The sequence below is a fragment of the Sus scrofa genome, chromosome 8 (genome assembly GCF_054392235.1).
Source record: "Sus scrofa isolate SSC_HxYL_T2T_F1_AM1 chromosome 8, Sscrofa_HxYL_maternal_Yorkshire_Landrace_v2.0, whole genome shotgun sequence".
Taxonomy (NCBI): domain Eukaryota; kingdom Metazoa; phylum Chordata; class Mammalia; order Artiodactyla; family Suidae; genus Sus; species Sus scrofa.
This window is the reverse complement of record NC_139390.1, coordinates 75,676,780-75,696,314: the sequence shown is the minus strand read 5'-3', so window position 1 is coordinate 75,696,314 and position 19,535 is coordinate 75,676,780. Positions and strand designations below refer to the sequence as shown.

General features: G+C 41.2%; 1 protein-coding gene and 1 long non-coding RNA gene across 23 annotated transcripts in view; both read left to right on the top strand.

Annotated features, from left to right (window-relative positions):
* COX18 (cytochrome c oxidase assembly factor COX18) overlaps positions 1-5,535 on the top strand; it is an 80,496-nt gene extending 74,961 nt beyond the window's left edge. For 5 of the 21 annotated variants that reach the window (XR_014812686.1, XR_014812684.1, XR_014812676.1 and 2 more), the window contains 2 exons: positions 399-563; positions 4,790-5,535. The gene's annotated coding sequence lies outside the window, so the exon portion shown is untranslated. Of the gene's footprint in view, positions 1-398; positions 564-2,583; positions 2,869-4,789 lie in introns of all 21 variants that reach the window. The other 16 variants (XR_014812690.1, XR_014812689.1, XR_014812683.1 and 13 more) reach the window with 4 other exon arrangements.
* Positions 5,536-18,170: 12,635 nt separating this feature from the next.
* Positions 18,171-19,535, top strand: part of LOC146400864 (uncharacterized) — a 214,537-nt gene continuing 213,172 nt past the window's right edge. For both annotated transcript variants that reach the window (XR_014812663.1, XR_014812664.1), the window contains exon 1: positions 18,171-18,328. This is a non-coding gene — a long non-coding RNA (uncharacterized LOC146400864). The remainder of the gene's footprint in view (positions 18,329-19,535) is intronic.

The following is a 19,535-nucleotide window of genomic DNA, read 5'->3' as shown; positions in this document are numbered from 1 at the left end:
TGGATCCGACTGGATCTGAGAAGCATCTGGGACCTACACTGCAGCTTGAAGCAGCACCAGATCCTTAACCCACTGTGTGAGGCCAGGGATCGAGCCTGCATCCTCATGGACACTATGTCAGATTCTTAACCTGCTGAGCCACAATGGGAACTTCACAAATTTTTTGATATTCCTCCCTTTAACTGAGGGGAACTAATTTCCTTTCCATTGCATATAGGCTGGAGTGGACTTAGTGAATCTCTTCTCATAAAAAGAGTATAATGGAAGTGACAATGTAAGACTTTGAAGCCTGGGTATAAAGGTCACTGTGATTTCCTGCTTATTATCTCTCTCTCTCTTTCTCTCTCTCTCTCGCTTTCTTTTTGTGTTTCTCTCACACATGATTCATTGTGGGAAAGCTAGCTGCCATGTGGCAAGAAACCAAGGCCTCCTGCAAACAGGCATGTGTATGAGCCATCCAATGGTGGCTCCTTCAGCCCCAGTCAGACCTTCAGGTGAGACAACAGCATCTGCCAGCATCATAACCTCCACCTTATGAGAGACTCTGAGCCAGAGCTACCCAGGTAAGGCGCTTCTGCATTCCTGACCCTGATTAGAAACGGAATAACTTACATACTCTGTTTAAACCACTGAGTTTCAGAATAATATTTAATGCATAAATGGATAACAAATACAACTATGTTAAAAACTTTTAAAGAAACAAAACTCACAGCCCCTTTTAAAACCCACCCCCTTCTAGTCCCAATTTCACCACTTTGGTGTTCCCAAGCTGGCTATGTATCCATCAATACCTGCTTTTTTTTCTTTCTTCCAAAGCAGGGGTCAGAAAACCCTTTTAATACAGAGCCAGACAGTAAATAGCATAGGCCTTATAGGCCATGTGGTCTCTGTCACAACTACTCCACTCTGCCCTTGTAGCATGAAAACAGCTGTAGACAATATTTAAATGAATGAGTGTGGCTGTGCTCTAATAAAAGTTTATTTATGGACACTGAAATTTGAATTTCCCATAATTTCCACATCATGGAATGTTATTTTTCTTTTGACTTTTTTTTTCAACCATTCAAAAATGTAAAAACCATTCTTAGCTTGTAGGTCACTTAAAGACAGGCGGTGGGCCAGATCTGATCCAAGAGTGTGGTTTGACAGTTCCTGTACTAAGGTAATAGAATTCTTGATATTTAGCTGGCACATGGATGCCCAGAATAAAGACAGCATTTTTCTTTCTTGCTTGCTTTTTTTTTTTTTTTTTTTGTCTTTTCTAGGGCTGCATCCATGGCATAGAGAGGTTCCCAGGCTAGGGGTCGAATTGGAGCTGTAGCCGCCGGCCTACACCAGAGCCACAGCAATGCCAGATCCGAGCCGCATCTGCAACCTACACTGAGCCGCATCTGTGACCTACACCACACCTCAGCAACGCTGTATCCTTAACCCACTGAGTGAGGCTAGGGATCGAACCCCGCAACCTCATGGTTCCTAGTTGGATTAGTTAACCACTGAGCCACAACGGGAACTCCAAGACAGCATTTTTCCGAACAGTAGCCATGTAACCACACTGTGGTTAATGGGAAGTAGGTGGAAATGATATGTGCAAGTTCTGAGTCATGCTCTTAAAGGGAAGTACTGGACTCCCCCTCTATTCTCCCTGTTTCACTTCTCACTGGCTAGAATGAAGATCACATTGGACTGTGCAGATGGCAGACATGTCCTTGGTATGGTGGAACTGATAGAGCCAGAAAATTCCTGGCTCTAGACTGTGTGCAGTTGTGTTGTTATGAGAATGAAAAATAAGACTACAATCATTTTGTAAAGGGACTTCAGTTTTTAGGACCTTTTTTACAATTTGCCAGATCTATATGCTAACTAATTCATCTGGTTAGACTTTGGGTAACATCTTTAAATGTAATGACAGGTTAATGTGTTGTCTTTTCAAGAAGCACTGCAGACAGTGATTAACCAGCTATGTGTGGAGTTGAAAAATTCATTCTTGGTTCCTTATCAAGCTAGGCTAGTCTGGACATAGGACAGCTTTAACTTTTTTTTTTTTAACTAGAATTTCTAAGTAATTGCAGGTGTTTGCCTTTTCTTTTGATTGTTGGTTTCCTGTAATTTGAAGTGAACTAATGTGTTTTTGGATCCCCTTTCCCCTGCCTCTATCATGCTTATGGCCAAGGGACAAACATTATTAATTGGGGTAAACAAACAATTTACTCCTTATGATCTCCGAGGAATAATTAATTCACCTTGTCCTTTGCGAAGCTTATTTATATAAGTGAATGGCTTTAAAATCCACCCTCCCCCTCCCCCTGCAAATATCCCATGGTCCTATGAATTTTCTCATTCAGATGATAGTTGAAATAAATTGTAGTTACAAGAGACCTAATTATCTTGTGAGCACTTTTTATTTTCCACAGCAGAACTTGGGGGGTCCCAGGCTGTGAACCACAGTGAAAAAAGATCCCCCTACTTGGCAGCACCAGAAGATCAGGCATTGTTCAAGCACAATTGTTTGAGTTCTTGTGCTGACAGTATCGCCCATTCATCTCCCTCCCCCTTTTCTCTCCCTCTTTCTCTCCCCGCCAGAAACCCAACTAGCCTTAAGTAGGCACGGTTTTCCAAGTCCTGGCCACTGGTGTCCCTAAGAGATTTCAGGGAGAAGCAGTTTTGGCAGAGGCTTAGAGCCAGAGGCCGGCCAGTGAAGGGAACAATGTCTGGGTTTTGAGAACAGCTGGAGCTTTGGAGGGAGAAAAGCAGCTTGGCGAATGAGGAAAGAATGTGCTTGTCACTTCAAGAGGCGAGAAACTTCGATTTCCCTCCTGACACTGCCAACAAGTTTCATTGGAAAGGACAGAGTGGTGGTGATGGCAGGTGACTTTTGGTTTGGATTGCATGGAGTTTTTCATGTTTATTTTACCTTTTCAAAGAGCAGATAAATGTACAAATCCCACAGCTAACTATTCTGCATTCTACTTGTGTTTTTATTGGATAAGTGAGTGTGGTTCCTCAGAGTTATTTTTAAGAATGCCGCCCCTGGCCCATTTTGAGCCTCTGCTTGCTTTCCTTGCATGTAAGCTAATATTTGTTATAGGGAATTTGGAGAAAAGTAGCTGAGGAAAGTGAAGGCCCGAGGGAGAAAAGATCCTGTTCAGAGAACATGAGAGGAGTTACGGTGGGGGGAAATGGGTGAGTCCATTTAGACAAAATAGGAAAGTTTTAGTTGAAACCAAAGGTGAACTTATGAAAAGTTTGACAGAGATGGGGGGAGATTTTTGAGATATCATACTCTGGTCATGTTTTGATTTCTCTCTGATTTTCTTGAATTCTTATGGAAACAGATAGAAGAACAACAGAGACTATTTTCTCATTCTGAATTCCATTTGTTAGACTTGGACAGTGTGACCTGATTTTAAGTATCACTTTTAAAATGAACAAAAAGACAATCCAGTAGTAATATTTGAGAAATAATGTTATCATTTTCAACTGTCTTTCCTCCCTTTCTGAACACTCAACTTTTTTGCCTGCTTTCAGAATTCTCCCTTTAATTTTACCAAACCTCTATACACACACACACACACACACACACACACGCATACAAAGCTGGCAGTTGGATCATGGAACATAAACAGATCTAAAAGTTAAAATGGGGAATCAGTGGGAGTATTGGGAAGGGAAAAAATAAATTCTTTTGCTTTTTTAGCGCCACACCCACAGCATAAGGAAGTTCCCAGACTAGGGTCGAATCAGAGCTACAGCTGCCAACCTGCGCCACAGCCGCAGCAATGCTGGATCCTTAACCCACTGAGCGAGGCCAGGGATTGAACCCACATCCTCATGGATCCAAGTGAGGTGCATTAACCATTGAGCCACAAAGGAAATTCCCAGGGAAAAAATAAATCTTGAGTTCTGCCTTTCTTTATTAGAACTTACAGAAGGGAGACTGAGGCTCAGCAGGGATCTTTATAACTTGTCTAGTATTACCTGATATTCTTTCATTCTTTTCTTTTTTTCTTTTTAGGGCTGCACCCACGGCATATGGAGGTTCCCAGGCTAGGGGTTGAATTGGAGCTACAGCCGCAGGCCTACACTATAGCCATAACAATGTGGGATCCAAACCGTGTATACAACCTACACCACAGCTCACGGCAACGCTGGATCCTTAACCCATTGAGCAAGGCCAGGGATCGAACCCACAACCTCATGGTTCCTTGTCAGATTCGTTTCCACTGTGCCACAATGGGAACTCCTTACCTGATATTCTGTTAATGATAAAGTCAGGTTATCTGGATTTAAACATAGTTTTGATTCCAAAATCCATCTTCTTTCCACTGCCCTGATTTTGTCCGCCTAATAATATCTGGTTTGATTATGTTTACATTGTTTAATCATTAAAGATTGATTGATCAGAAGTAACCTGTATATATTACTTAGGACTCTTCTAGTGTGTTATGATTCTAGGTAATGAGACTTTGTTACTAAGATTCAAAGGACCACAGAGTCTTCAACAATAGAGTCATTTTGCATCTCCAGAGCTCCAAGACTGGAATTAGTACTTCTGGAGAAAAAAACATTTTCATGTGGTCTCTTGTCACTGCCGACAGTGAAGTTCCTGGCCTGGCCAGTTTCGTTGAACCACTTCAGACGTGGTGTCTTCCTCCACATCCAAACTCTGTGGTAAACTACCTTTAGTTTGGGCACTCTTTTCAGAGGCCAGACTAGCAGTTTCACAAGGTGTATCTGGTATGAATCATTGCAACTCTTTTTTTTTTTTTTTTTTTTCTTTTTTTTGCAGAAAGTGTCTCTTAGGGCTGTTGTTCTTAGAAGAGTGTGAGCGAAGCAGGAACTTGGAATTTCATACTCTTTTTCCAGCACAAGTATGAAGAAATGAACTAGACGTGAAGAAGTCTGTGAAAAGAAGTCAGTGAACTTCAGGGAATATCCTGTGAGCATCATCTTCTTTATTCAGCAACATTAAGAGCATCTCCAGTGGGTTCACATATATTTTTTTGAGTGTCTGTTTTCTGTTAATCATGGTGAGAACATTAAGAATAATTTTAGAAATTGGAAACATTCTTAACTCTGAGAGATCATTACTTTGCTCTGCTGTGGTTACAAATACAGTAAGTTCAACATAAACACAGCTTAAGAAGTGTCTCAACCACTTCAGAAATGTAGAAGTATTTTTTATAATCTAGAGTATTTAATTAATCAAAACTTCTATTCCCCTAGTATTCTGAGTAATCAATATTTTCATTTGTGAGTTTCAGATGAAGAATTATTTGCACAATGACATATCTGGGTTTTTTAATACACTTTCTTCTGAATCTTTCTTTAGTGTGATGTGAGGTATACATGAGAAGTGTGCATTTAAATAGTCACAGTAATGATTGTAATGAATTCCAAGTGAGGACCGCATGCTCTAATTCCCATGAATTGAGGGGTAATATTTTTATGTTATCGTTTTCTATAATAAAACCTAAAAGCAGGTGCACATGTCTGGCAATTTAAAAGTTTCAATAAATTAATATTTGCTAATAATACTGACCTATTTCTCCTAAGGATTACATAAGTGGAAGTTTTATTTTAAACTAGTTTTTAAAATAGTGTGTTATGAAGAGCCAATGCTATGGGTATAACAGAATTTTACTATTAAGTCAATTGAGTATAACATGTAAAATTTTTTTCTCTTGGCCAACAATCTCTGATCTAGGGCAAAATGTCTCAGAACAGTTGTCCAGAGTGATGCAACTTCATAGGCACCACTTACCATCTTTATTGGAAAATTGAGTAGATCTTTATAGACATACTTTTATGTGTCTCAAATTGAAAAACCTACTTATAGATATTAGTCTGATATTTTAGTGACTAAGTAAATTATTAAATAAAATATTTATTAAGTGGTAATTTTTAATAGATTTCCTAGTTTGGGTATATCATTCTCACTATTTAAAAGTTCATGTAGGAGTTCCCTAATGGCCTAGTGGTTAAAGACTCGGTGTTGTCACTTCTGTGGCTCTTTTGGTCCCTGGCCCAGAAACTTCCACATTCCTTGGGAACAGCCAAAAAACAAAACAAAAGAAAACAAAACAAAAAAACAACAACAGCTCATGTTTTTAAGATTAAAGAGCAACTGAATGGGAGTTCCCGTCGGCTCGGTGGTTAACGAATCTGACTGGGAACCATGAGGTTGTGGGTTTGATCCCTGGCCTTCCTCAGTGGGTTAGGATCTGGTGTTGCTGTGAGCTGTGGTGTAGGTCGCAGACGCAGCTCGGATCCCCCATTGCTGTGGCTCTGGCGTAGGCTGGAGGCTACAGCTCTGATTAAACCCCTACCCTGGGAACCTCCATGTGCCGCGAGTGCGGTCCCAGAAAAAGGCAACAAGACGAGATAAAGAAAAAAAAAAAAAAGAACAACTGGATGGAAGGATAGAAAATGTTGTCTGGGCATATCAACTAATCAACATGCCACGTCTGGGCCTTTTTAGAACTGACTCTGGGCTACCACAGAACATGGTCTGCCTCGCCCTTTGGCCTGGGTGCTCAGGTTTGTTAGTGTTTGAATTGCCTGCCATCAGAGAGACAAACAGAGCTTCACAACACCTCCCTTTATGTATAGATATGTGCATAAAATAGAAATTTAGCTTTAAATAGCTTTAGCAAGTCAGCAGAGAGGTTAATCACACAGGTTGCTGGAGACAACCTGCTTGGTGAAACACTGGCTTTACTTTTTACTGGGTTTTGACATTGGTCAAGTTTTTAGACCTCTGTGAGTCTCCATGTCATTATCTGAAACATTAGGAAAATAATAGTACCTCATTTGTTAGTATGAAGCATGAATGGAATGATGCTAGTTAAGCACTTAGCCCAACTCCAGGTGATACTAAGACTAAGTAAATGTTAGATGTTATGATTATGATTATTATGATTATTATTTTTTTAATTTATTTTTTCCACTGTACAGCATGGGGACCAAGTTACACATACATGTATACATACTTTTTCCTCCCTCTGTTGTGTTGCAATGTAAGTATCTAGACATAGTTCTCAATGCTACACAGCAGGATCTCATTGTAAATCCATTCCAAGAGCAACAGTTTGCATCCGTTAACCCCAAGCTCCCAATCCCTCCCACTCCCTGCCTCTACCCACCAGCAGCCACAAGTCTATTCCCCAAGACTATGATTTTCTTTTCTGTGGAAATGTTCATTTGTGCTGTGTATTAGATTCCAGTTGTAAGTGATATCATGTAGTATTTGTCTTTCTCTTTCTGACTTAATTTCACTCAGTATGAGAGTCTCTAGTTCCATCCATGTTGCTGCAAATGGCATTATGTTGTTCTTTTTTATGGCTGAGTAGTATTCCATTGTGTATATATACCACATCTTCCTAATCCAATCGTCTGTTGATGGACAAGATGTTATGATTATTGCTAATGATGATGTTACTGTTGTAGTTCTTCATCATATTATTACCATGAGTATATTTCTCATATAAACCAGAAAGTGAATATATAAATTTATAATGAAGTGTGGGATAGTGCCTGGAATGCTTGTGTAAACTCTCAGTAGCACTTCATTTCATGGTTTAAAGATAATATAGATGTAGAACCAGTAGACAGAAAGCTGCATGAATAACAAGAACAAAAGAAAAGTTTACAGACAAATTATAGCATTGATTTTTTTTTTTGCTTTTAGCTAGAATGAACTCATCTTACTATAGTAACCTCTGATTACCTCTGCTGATAGAATGGTGATTGGTTGGTATATTTATCTTTTTTTCTCTTTTGCCTTTTTAGGGCTGCACTTGTTGCGGCATATGGAGCTTCTCAGGCTAGGGGTCAAATAGAAGCTACAGCTGCCGGCCTACACCACAGCCACAGCAAGGCCAGATCCAAGCCACATCTGTGACCTACACCACAGCTCATGGCAATGCCAGATCCTTAACCCACTGAGATAGGCCAGGGATCAAACCTGCATCCTCATGGATCCCAGTCAAATTCGTTTCCTCTGCTGAGCCATGACAGGAACTCTGGTATATTTATCTTTAATATTTTTTATTAAGGAGAAATTCACATAACACAAAATTAATAATTTTCAAGTGTATGATTAATTAGAATTTACTGCATTTACGGTGTTGGCAAACACTCCCTTTAGGTGGTTATGAGATATTTTCATCACCCCAAAAACCTCTTACCTATAAATCAGTCATTCCTCATTTCCTGCTCCTCCTAGCCCCTGGCAACCACCAATTTGCTTTCTGTCTTCATGGATTTACCTCTTTTTGGATAATTCATATATATATAAATGGAGTCATATAATATGTGACCTTTTATGTCTGTTTTCTTTCACTTAGCCTGATTTTTTGAGGTTCATCCACATGGTATCAGTACTTCACTCCTTTTTATGGCTGAGTAATATTCCATTGTACATGTGTGCCATATTTTCTTTATCTACTCCTCTGCTGATGGTCTTCAATTAGTTTTTAAAATGGAAAGTTCCCGTTGTGACTCAGCAGTAACGAACCCAACTAAGATCCATGAGGATGCAGGTTCAGTCCTTGGCCTCAGTTGGCCAAGGGTTAAGGATCCAGTGTTGCTGTGAGCTGTGGTGTAGGCTGGCAGCTGCAACTCTGATTTGATCCCTAGCCTGGGAACTTCCATATGCCTCAGGCGCAGGCCTCAAGAGAAAAAAGGAAAATTACTTTAAATACAGCCCAACAGCCCAATAGAAAATTACTTTCAATATGAGATTCAAAAGGGAAAACATTAGGACCATGAGACAAACTCTGCATTTATCTAGCACCACTGGATTTCCAGTGACTAGTGTAGAATGTGGCACCTAGTAGGTACTCTCAGATATTTACTGCATAAATGAATGCATGTAATATGATGTTAAAGACTGTCTTATATATAGAATCAATACTCTCCATTGCACAAACCCAACTGAAAGGTAGGGGGCAAGGGAATTCATTGGCAGAGGCCACCCAGGTCAATCATAGGGCACCGAGCAGAATGGAGCAGAGTGAGTCTGGAGTGGCAAGCTGAGAAAGCCAACATATGCACCAAGAGTCCCTCAAATCCTAAATGAGTAAGTGTCTCATTGTCATCTCTTATCTTATTCAGGGCCACATAAGAATGAATGTTAAATACCATAGACATGCGCCCCAGACTTGTGCTTTCCCCCATGAAACCTCCGAGAGTCTGATTATAATGTAAGGAGTTAAAAAAAAGTAATGACTTTGATTAATGTACAGTTACATTTTTGGAAGCTGGGGAAATTTAAGACCCAGAGAGTAACAGTAATGCTAAACTTTAAGAAAAATTGAAACTTGCCCACTATGTAATTCTTATGCCATGCATCTTATTGCAAAGAAGCAAAATGAAATTAATAGAAATCTTGCCAGTTTAAAGAGTCTGGAAAAGGATCTTGTACTGAAAGAACTCACTACACATTTGCAAACATGAATCAACTTTTTTTTTTTTTTTTTTGTCTTTTTTTTTAAGGGCTGCACCTGAGGTATATGGAGGTTCCCAGGCTAGGGGTTGAATCACAGCTGCAGCTGCCGGCCTATGCCACAGCCACAGAAATGACAGATCTGAGCCACGTCTGCGACCTACACCACAGCTCATGGCAACGTCGGATCTTAACCTACTGAGTGAAGCCGGGGATCAAACCTGCATCCTCATGGATGCTAGTCAGATTCGTTCCCTGAGCCAAGACGGGAACTCCATGAATCAACTTTAAGGCAGTTTTTTTTTGAATGGTTGAAGAATGAATTTCCTTGTTCACCAATTTTATAAGCATAATTAGAATACTTTCACCACTCAAAGCACTATTTGATTATTCTGAAGAGTATAACGAATTTGCTCTGCTTCAGAATTAACTTATGTCCCATATGCTACAATTTTTTAAGCTGGGAGTATATTCATGATGCTTTTATTTAGCTAACTTAATTCCGGATTTAAACAAAAAAGCTTATTGATAATTTTTTAACAGTTTTGTGATTTATGGACTTGCCAGGAATTAAATATAGTCTTATCTACAGAACAATTTGATGTAGTTTATTGAGAAATAGAAAATTAAGAGGTTGGGACAGAGAAACATGTGAGTAGAAGACAGGAAAATAACATATGAGAAATGGCTTAAGAAATGGATATAATTTAACTTAAATAAGGGGTGTTCGAAGAAGAATTAATGTGGAAAATGCTAATTGTATCTTTCTCTTTATTAAGGACATAGGATAATGAACTTAAGGAATATAAGTTAAGGATATGAATACTGGATTCAAAGAGACTTAGGGTCGCATCTCCAAACATGTGCTAGCAGATTACAGCTTTGGGCAGATTCCTTAGCGTACCTGACCTTCAGTTTTCCCCTACGAAAAATACAGATAATAACAGTAAGTATCTTATCAGGCTGTTGGGAGGATTAAATGAGCTCAGCTTTCACCCTGATACACAGTCAGTATCCCATAAATGTAAGCTACTTTGATTGTTCAAAGTCAAGAGCAGTTTAAACATTGGAGTGGATCATGAGAAGTAAATTGTTCCCTTGAGAGCAATGGAGAATGTGAGAGGGTCATCTCTGTCTGTAGGCGACCTTCTTCTTCAGGTGATCCACTTGTGCATTTTTCTAGTCTGCAATCCCAGAAGTAAACTGTAAATGAAGAGCAACTGTTATAAAAAATCCTTTTTGTACTCTTTTCGAGGTTGGCTTCCTATCTCTGGGAAGGACAAGTTTGCTGTTAAAATTTCCTGTTCATCACTCTGGAAGTGGGTTACCTTGCTGCTCTGATGGGACTATACTGAAGCTTCCGGTTGGGAGCTGGTGCCTGAGGCATGGGCTGCTATTGGTGCCCTGCTCTCCTCTCTCTGGAAAACCTGGCCACTTCAGTGAGACTAGCCAAATCTGCCTGATATTTTCTTTGAAGCCCAGGGTGTCTACTTTGCCTGGGCATGTGGCAGGCAGCAAGGCTGGGAATTGACATTCCAGGAGCAGCCCTCACCAGTAACTGTTGGAGTTGGTGGATGAGTTATTGAACTTCTTCACTTCTTGGGTGAGAAAATACTCATTTTCACTGTTTTCCTATGGGAACCCATCCCAGGGACTCCCATGGAACTGGCTTGATAACTCTCCCTTATCGGCTGCCTTCTCTTCCTTGGTTTCCTTGGAGTCACCTCTCAAGTCAATGGTTTGCACTAAAAATCCTTGCTTCAAAGACTTCTTTTGGGGGAACCAAACTAATGCAGGGTGTCAGTGACTTTCTTTCATAACTTGTGTATTTATTTTTCCAGCTTAATTGAGATATAATTGACATATTGCATAATTTTAAGATGTAAAACATATGGATTTGATACACATATATATTGCATCTTTCATGTTTTCATCACAATACAGATTATAAGAGATTTGATGAGAATGGAAAAGGATAGGATTTATGAGGGGGGATTGGAAAAATGAATGTCCATTCATTTTAATTACAAACATCTTATTTAATATAGGCATAGCTCAGCGATATCCTGGGCTTGGTTCCAGACCACCACAATAAGGTGAACATAGCAGTAAAGTGAGTCATACAAATTTTTTGATTTTTTGATTTCCCAGTGCATATAGAAGTTATGTTACCTTGTACTGTAGTCTATTAACTGTGCAATGGCATTATGTCTAAAAATATACATACCTTTATTTAAAAAATACTTCATTTCTAAAAAATGCTAACCATCATCTGAGCCTTCAACAGGTCCTGATATTTTTGATGGTAGAGGATCTTGCCTCCATGTTGACAGGCACTGGCAGAGTAGGTGGTGATTGCTGAAGCTTGGGGTGGCTGTGGACATTTCTTAAAATAAGACAACAATGAAATTTGCTGCATTGATGACTCTTTCACAGACAGTTTCTGTGTAGTATGAAATGCTATTTGACAGCATTTTACCCAGGGCAGAACTTCTTTCAAAATTGGAGTCAATTCTGGAGTTCCTGTTGTGGCACAGCAGAAACAAATCTGACTAGGAATGATGAGGTTGTGGGTTTGATCCCTGGCCTTGCTCAGTGGGTTAAGGATCTGGCATTGCCATGAGCTGTGGTGTAGGTCACAGATGCAGCTCAGATCTGGCGTCGCTGTGGCTGTGATGTAGGCCAGTGGCTACAGCTCTGATTCGACCCCTAGACTGGGAACCTCTGTATGCTGCAAGAGCAGCCCTAGAAAGCACACACACAAAAAATAATTGGAGTCAATTCTTTCAAGCCCTTCTACTGCCTTATCCACTGTTATTTTAGTAATCTTCACAGCATCTTCACCAGGAGTAGATTCTGTCTCAAGAAACCATTTTCTTTGCTCATCTCCTCATCTCCTAAAGGTTGATCATGAGATGTAGCAGTTCAGCCCCATCTTCAGGCCCCAGCTCTAATTCTAGTTCTCGGCCTGTCTCCACTGCATCTGCAGTTACTTCCTCCAGTGAAGTCTTGACCCCCTCAAAGTCATCCATGAGGGCTGCAATCAACTTCTGCCAAATTCCTGTTAATGTTCATATTATGACCTCTTCTTGTGGATCACAAATGCTCTTAATGGCATCCAGAGTGGTGGACCTTTAACAGAAGATTTTCAGTTGATTTTGCCCATCTCCATCAGAAGAATGACTACCTATGGCAGTTTGGCCTTTTGAAACTTATTACTTAAATAAGACTTAAAAGTTGAAATTAGTCTTTGATCCCTGGGATGCAGAATGGATTTCTTTGTTGTTAACAGAAATGAAAACAACATTAATCTTGTAACATCTCCATCAGAGCTCTTGGGTGATCAGGTGCACTGTCAATGAGCAGCAGTATTTTAAAAGAAATCTTCTTCTCTGAGCAGCAGATCTCAACAGTGGGTTTAAAATATTCAGTAAGTCATGTTGTCAACAGAGGTGCTGTCATCCAGGCTTATTATGACATTTATAGAGCACAGGCAGAGTAGATTTAGCATAATTCTTAAGGGCACTAAAGTTTTCAGAATGGTAAATGAACATGGGCTTCTACCTAAAGTCACTAGCTGCTTTAGCCCCTAACAAGAGAGTCAACCTGGCCTTTGAAGCTTTGAAGCCAGGCACTGACTTCTACACTCTGCAGTTTTCTCACCTTTTTCAGCTTTCACAGAATTGAAGAGAGAGTTAGAGCCTTGCTCTGGATTAGGTCTTAGCTTAAAGAAATGTTCCTGGCCCTCCAAAACAATTACAATAATAACATCAAAGGTCACAGATCACCATGACAAATACAATAAATATGAAAAAGTTTGAAATATTGTGAGAATTACCAAAATGTGACACACACACACCAGTGAACAAATGCTATTAGAAAAATGGCCCTGATAGTCTTGCTTAATGCATAGTTTCCACAAAACCTTCTATTTGTTAAATCATAGCATCTGTGAAAGAAGGAAGCAAAGTGGAATAAAGCCGAGGCATGCCTGTACTAAGTGCCAGACACTGGGCTAAACCCTGGTGGCATAAGAGATGAGTCCTGCTCTGGAGACACTCACATTCTTCTGGGAAACTCAGATATAGCAGTTCATCATTAGACTCCAAGGTGACCCATGACTTAAGCAAGCTGAGTGCAAAGTGCTATGGGAATACACAGGGGAGAGAAGCTCAGAGGCTGAGGAGGGGGTACTTCAAATCCAGTGACGTTTGTGCTAAAGGATAAGTAGGACTTTCATAGAATAAGATTGAGAAGAGCTGTCTAAGCAGAGAAAACAACTTGCATAGAGCTTGAAGATGCATGGACTGTTTGAGTGGACAGTTGGAGGAAAGCTCACTATGGGGTGGAAAAGTGGCAGGAGGTAAGGCCCAAAGAGTGGAAGGGCCTGAACATGAAGAGTCTTGTCTCCTTAAACTATAGAGCAGATGATATCAGGAAGAAGGACTTGATGCATCAGAAAAAGCAAGTGCAATCATGCCTTGCCCTAACACTTCCTTTTCTATGTCTCCAAGGCAAGGAGAATAGCGAGCAGAGAAGAAACTCAGAAAAGAGGCTGTGTATTTTCAGCTACCATTCACGAAGGATGATCATTTGCCAGACTCTTCCCAAAGCTTATCCCTGTTCACCCTCATGACAATTCTGTAAAATAGGACTATTAAGGCTACTGTTTTACTGATGAGGACATTGAGGCTCAGAAAGTCTACAAAAACTTAAAGTTCAGAGTTCGCGATTGCCTGATACCAAAGCCATTAACTGCTGCATTATACTAACAGAAACAAATGTGGAGAGGATGGAAGGTGCTGTGCTTGTTATTGTCTGGACTGGTGCAGCAGTGAGCTGGAGACCACTGGTGTGGGGGGTGGGGAGTGCAGGAGCAGCTGCTGAGTTCTGCTTATTGGGGGTAGCTAAAATCAAAAGAAATCAGAAGGAGCAACCATCATCTTGAAAGTCATTTGTTTTTGTTATTTCCTTTAGTGAAGTCTCCAGAGAGTATTTTGAATTTGGAGTATTTTTTTTTTCAATAAGTTCAACTTTAGTGACTGCTAAAAGCATCCAACAGAGGAAGAAATAATAAAAAATTAACGTAAGTCACTACAATGGCAATGCCAGTGCTATAGAGTGAGTTTCAGCCTGCGGTTAATCAATTCCTCTAAGAGCCCTCAGAGAGCATCACTGTAATTCTATCGCACTTCAAAGTTTATCTTTTTTTTTTGTAAAAGCCTTAGATAAACAAAATCAAAGCTTTTCTGCTATGTGTCTCAGGATTTTAAACAATTTAATTTTTTTGAGGTTTAACATTTGTCTTCAGAAACTATTTACTTGAATGAAAATGTTTGTCATTAAACTGCTAGTTAACACTTGAGGAGAAGGTTGCCTAACTGGCATGAGAGTTTTAATTTTTTTTTCTATAAATGCCTTTTTTTTTTTTTTTTTTTGGCTTTTTCGGGCCTCACCTTCAGCATATGGAAGTTCCTAGGCTAGGGGTCGAATTGGAGCTGCAGCTGCCAGCCTACACCACAGCTCATGGCAACGCTGGATCCTTAACCCGCTGAGAAAGGCCAGGGATGGAACCTGCGTCCTCATGGATACTAGTCGGGTTCATTACCACTGAGCTGGAACTCCTATAAACACCTTTCTTAAATCCAGACAGACAAAAGAGTAAGACAGCATACCTTTTCATAAATGAACAATGAAAAATCAGACGTTTAAGTGCTTTCGAAAATGTCAGTCACCATGCAGTCTCATGCTACACTAGAATAGACAGGGACAGAGTAAAGAAAATCTGGGAAATGGGAGGATATCTTTTAAATTTGTGACCAGGAGTTCCCGTCGTGGCGCAGTGGTTAACGAATCCAACTAGGAACCATGACGTTGTGGGTTTGATCCCTGCCCTTGCTCAGTGGGTTAAGGATCCGGCGTTGCCATGAGCTGTGGTGTAGGTTGCAGACATGGCTCAGATCCCTCGTTGCTGTGGCTCTGGCGCAGGCCGGTGGCTACAGCTCCGATTGGACCCCTAGCCTGGGAACCTCCATATGCCGTGGGAGCGGCCCAAGAAATAGCAAAAAGACAAAAAAAATAAATAGATAAATTTGTGACCGAAGCATTAGTGAAAAAGCTCGGCAAATTCTACAATAATCTGTTATTAACCTTCTTCTGGACTAGGAACCTTATTTATAGCAAACATCTACTATAGTCAGCACAACTTTAAAAAGTTTTTTCAAATAAAACATTATTTGAAACATTTCTTCTGTAATAGATTTAAAAATACCCACATCACCAGGGGCCCTAAAAACTGCCACTCCAGAGTTGTAAGAAGATCATAGAATGTGGGGAATGGACAGTTTTAGCAGTGATTGTTTCAGGTAGCAATCTTTTTATTTTTTTATTTATTATTATTATTATTTTTTTGTCTTTTTGCCATTTCTTGGGCCGCTCCCTCGGCATATGGAGGTTCCCAGGCTAGGGGTCGAATTGGAGCTGTAGCCACCGGCCTACGCCAGAGCCACAGCAACGTGGGATCCGAGCCGCGTCTGCTACCCACATCACAGCTCACGGCAACGCTGGATCCTTAACCCACTGAGCAAGGCCAGGGATCGAACCCACAACCTCATGGTTCCTAGTCGGATTCGTTAACCACTGAGTCACGATGGGAACTCCATCAGGTAGCAGTCTTTTTAAAAATTTTTTTTGGGGAGAGGCATTTTGAAATGCACACACATACTTTTTTTTGTTGCTGTTCTTTTCCGGCCACACCTGCAGCATGTGCAAGTTCCCAGACCTGGGATTGAACCCACGCCACAGCAGTGACATGAGCTGCTGTAGTGACAACACCAGATCCTTAACCCACTGAGCCACAAGAAAACTCCAGCAATCTTATAATTACCTTTAAGTTATTTTCCCATTGGCCCCTTGAAAGCCCGTCTCCCCTTTAGAACTGAAACAATATTCACTCTGTCACAGACTCTCAGTGGTCTTTAAGAAACAACCTGGAAATGTTAACTTGCTGCTTGTGGTGATGGCTGATGGTAATTCCTCTCTAGGTTGAAGAGGAGAAAAATCTGATGCAGTCATCTAAAAATTTTATTTGCTATGGGAATTGCTTTGGCTAATGCAACTTTTAAGACCTGTTGGTTCACTCAAAGGTCAAGGAACATTTATATAAGGAATCTTCAATAACAGTCTTTCAGCTTGGCAAGTAGAGAATGCCCTGATGCCAATTTTTCCCCCTTTAAAGTATTAAATTTGTGTATGCCTTCGTTTGAATTCCCACCAAGTAGTGAAGTTGTTTTCAGAATTTGCAGATAATTTCATGTAAAGCTAGAGACCTTTGTTGTACTTTCATGTCCTTGTTTGTTTACTTTTTTACTGTGGCAAGATACACATGACGTTAAATTTACCACCTTTACCATTTTTAAGTGCAGAGCTCAGTGGCATTAAGCACATTCACACTATCATACAACCATCCCCACCATCACCTCCAGATCTTTCTCATCTTCCCTAACTGAAATTCTGTCCCTATGAGACACTGACTCCCCAACCCCTCCCCTAGCTCCTGGCCCCACCATCTCCTTCCTGTCTCTATGGCTCTGACTCCTCTAGTGACCTCCTGGGAGTGGGATCAGACAGTATCTGACCTTCTGTGTCTGGCTTCTCTCACTGAGCATCACGTCCTCCAGTTCCATCCATGCTGGAGCAGGTGTCAGAATCTCCTTCCTTTTTAAAGCTGAGTCATATCCAATCACGTGGCTGGAGCACAGTGCTTTTATCCATCATCCATCAGTGGACACTTGGGTTGTTTCCACCTTCAGGCTATTGTGATCCTGTTGCTATGAACATGGGTGTGCAAATACCTGTTTGAGTTCCTGCTCAAATCCCAAACAAGAAAAACCCTTATTTTCTACCTGGATGTACACGCAATACACTAAGGCACACTCAACTTCTCTTACTCCTCCAGTCATATTTTTATAATCCTCAGGCTCTTTTGGGTGTATACGAACAAGTAAAATTTCTGAATCAGAGAGTAATTCTGCTCTTAACTTTGTGGTGTGGTTTTAGTACATGCTTAAGTTAACGAAACATATATTGACAGGTTTGTTTTGTGTTGCTCTGGCTTTACCAGGCGTTGTCCACTTTTTGGAAAACTGCATCGCCTGAAGCAGCCCTAATGGTGGTACTGAAGTTGCCGGAGTAACCCCCATATCTGCTTGTAGCTGTCATGTGAATGGTGGCTTCTGGGTTTCTAGGAGGGAGAAGCCTACACATTTACACACTGAAATAGATTCTACGTTATTGTGAATTGCTGTCTTTGTGTTTTTCCTTTTCATTGCTCTTTTATTCCACTACATTTATTTTTAGGGGGAAATTAAACGTGCAGATAGATGTCACGTATATTCGATGTTCATTTCAGGGTAGAGGGTTACAAAACCCTGGTTCTAAATGAGCAGTGGTTAATGCAACAGGATTGCAAGCAATTGGCTTAGCTTTCCTGTCCTTTTGTTCCTTACCCTCCTGAGTCAGTCCCCAAAAAGGGTCCCTCTACCCAGAATTACTTGAACCAGTAGAATGAGACCGGAGCTCTGTTCAGAGGCAAGGTCTTGTCTTTGATCGGCGTGGAGAGGTGTGAGCATGCGCTCCAGACAGGCAGTGGGCGGGGCTGCTGTCCTGGGGGCGGGGCGCAGAGGTGCGGCTCTGTCTCCCCTCTAGGGGCGCCCCACGGCCCACCGCCATCTTGGATCGTGGTGCCGAGCGCCGCCCCTGCACGCCTTCTGCCCAGCAGTGGTGTCCGGCCCCGGAACTCTCATCTGACCAGGGGCAAGGCATCTGCCCACGGCCCCTGTGAGCACCTAGACGATGCACAAAGGAAAAGGCAAGAACAAGGTTAGACTTTATTTTATTACCCAGAGTCTATTTTGTTTTGCCGGGAGTTGTTGGCCGGGACCAGACCCACTCTATCTTTTGCGCTGCTCTTCATTCTTGAGGGCCGCTCAGCTGCGCAGGTGTGTCTTCTGTAAGTGGTTCCTGCTGGCTTGGGGCCTCGACGTGATGGGGGAGGAGGGAAGGGGAGCGGGGCTTGTCCCCAGCTGCCTTCAGATGTGTTTGTCCGCAGGCTTCAGCCTGACTGTTGGCATCCCCGAGTGCCCACCATTTATCTAATCTTTTGGAGCTAAAGGACGCCAGACAATTGAAAACACATGGCCCAGATATTAGCAAGAGAATAGTGGTCATATCGTAGCACAAAGTGTGGCCTCTGTGTACTGGCACCAATTAAGTCTCGGAGAGAGTTTTGAATAAGAGAAAGAACAGCTGTATTGCTCTGCCAGGTGAAGGAAGCCACAGACTAGTGCCTTAAAACTGTGTCCTGCCCTGAGAGGGGACAACAAGGGGTTTTATAGGCTAGCTCAGAATACAGGGCTATTGGTTAAGGTGTCTCTATTATTCTTCATCCAGAGATCATTTCAGAGTCATCAAGGCCAGTGTCAGTGGGTCCAGTGATGGTTTCTGGTTGTCTTGGGTCATCCTTCCTTGACCTGGAATGAAGATTGCTTACAGGGAAGGGGTGTTAGGGAGCGTTTCAATTACAAAAGAAAACACTAGGTGCAACAGAACTCTTAACTAGAAAGTAACCATTAGTAAAAGAAAGCAATTAATCACGGAAGAGATCATTTGTGAAAAGCCAGACAGTAGGTGCAATAGAACTCTAACTAGACAGTAAACATTAGTAATAAGTGAGTGGGCAAGGCAGGACATAATGTAATGGAGACATTTTAAAACTAATTTTTAGCTGTAACAGTGTTTCCTAAACATTAACTCTTGAGTCAGCCTTTTGAGACTAAGAGGAGGCCTGGGAGACTAAGGAAAGGCCTTTTACTTCAAAATGCAAACGTTTAGGATCTGATACACGGTTTTAATATGACAGATTATTCTAAAAATGAACATATCTAGGTCTTTTGCCTTAGGCAAAATGTGCCCTGCTGTGGACCACCTTGTGTGCACTGCCATGGCCTGAATATCCCTGGTCACACTTTTGTTGTTTTGCAGAAGTCGAGAGAGGTTCACATGGGTAGTCCAGAGGGTCTGTTGCCTC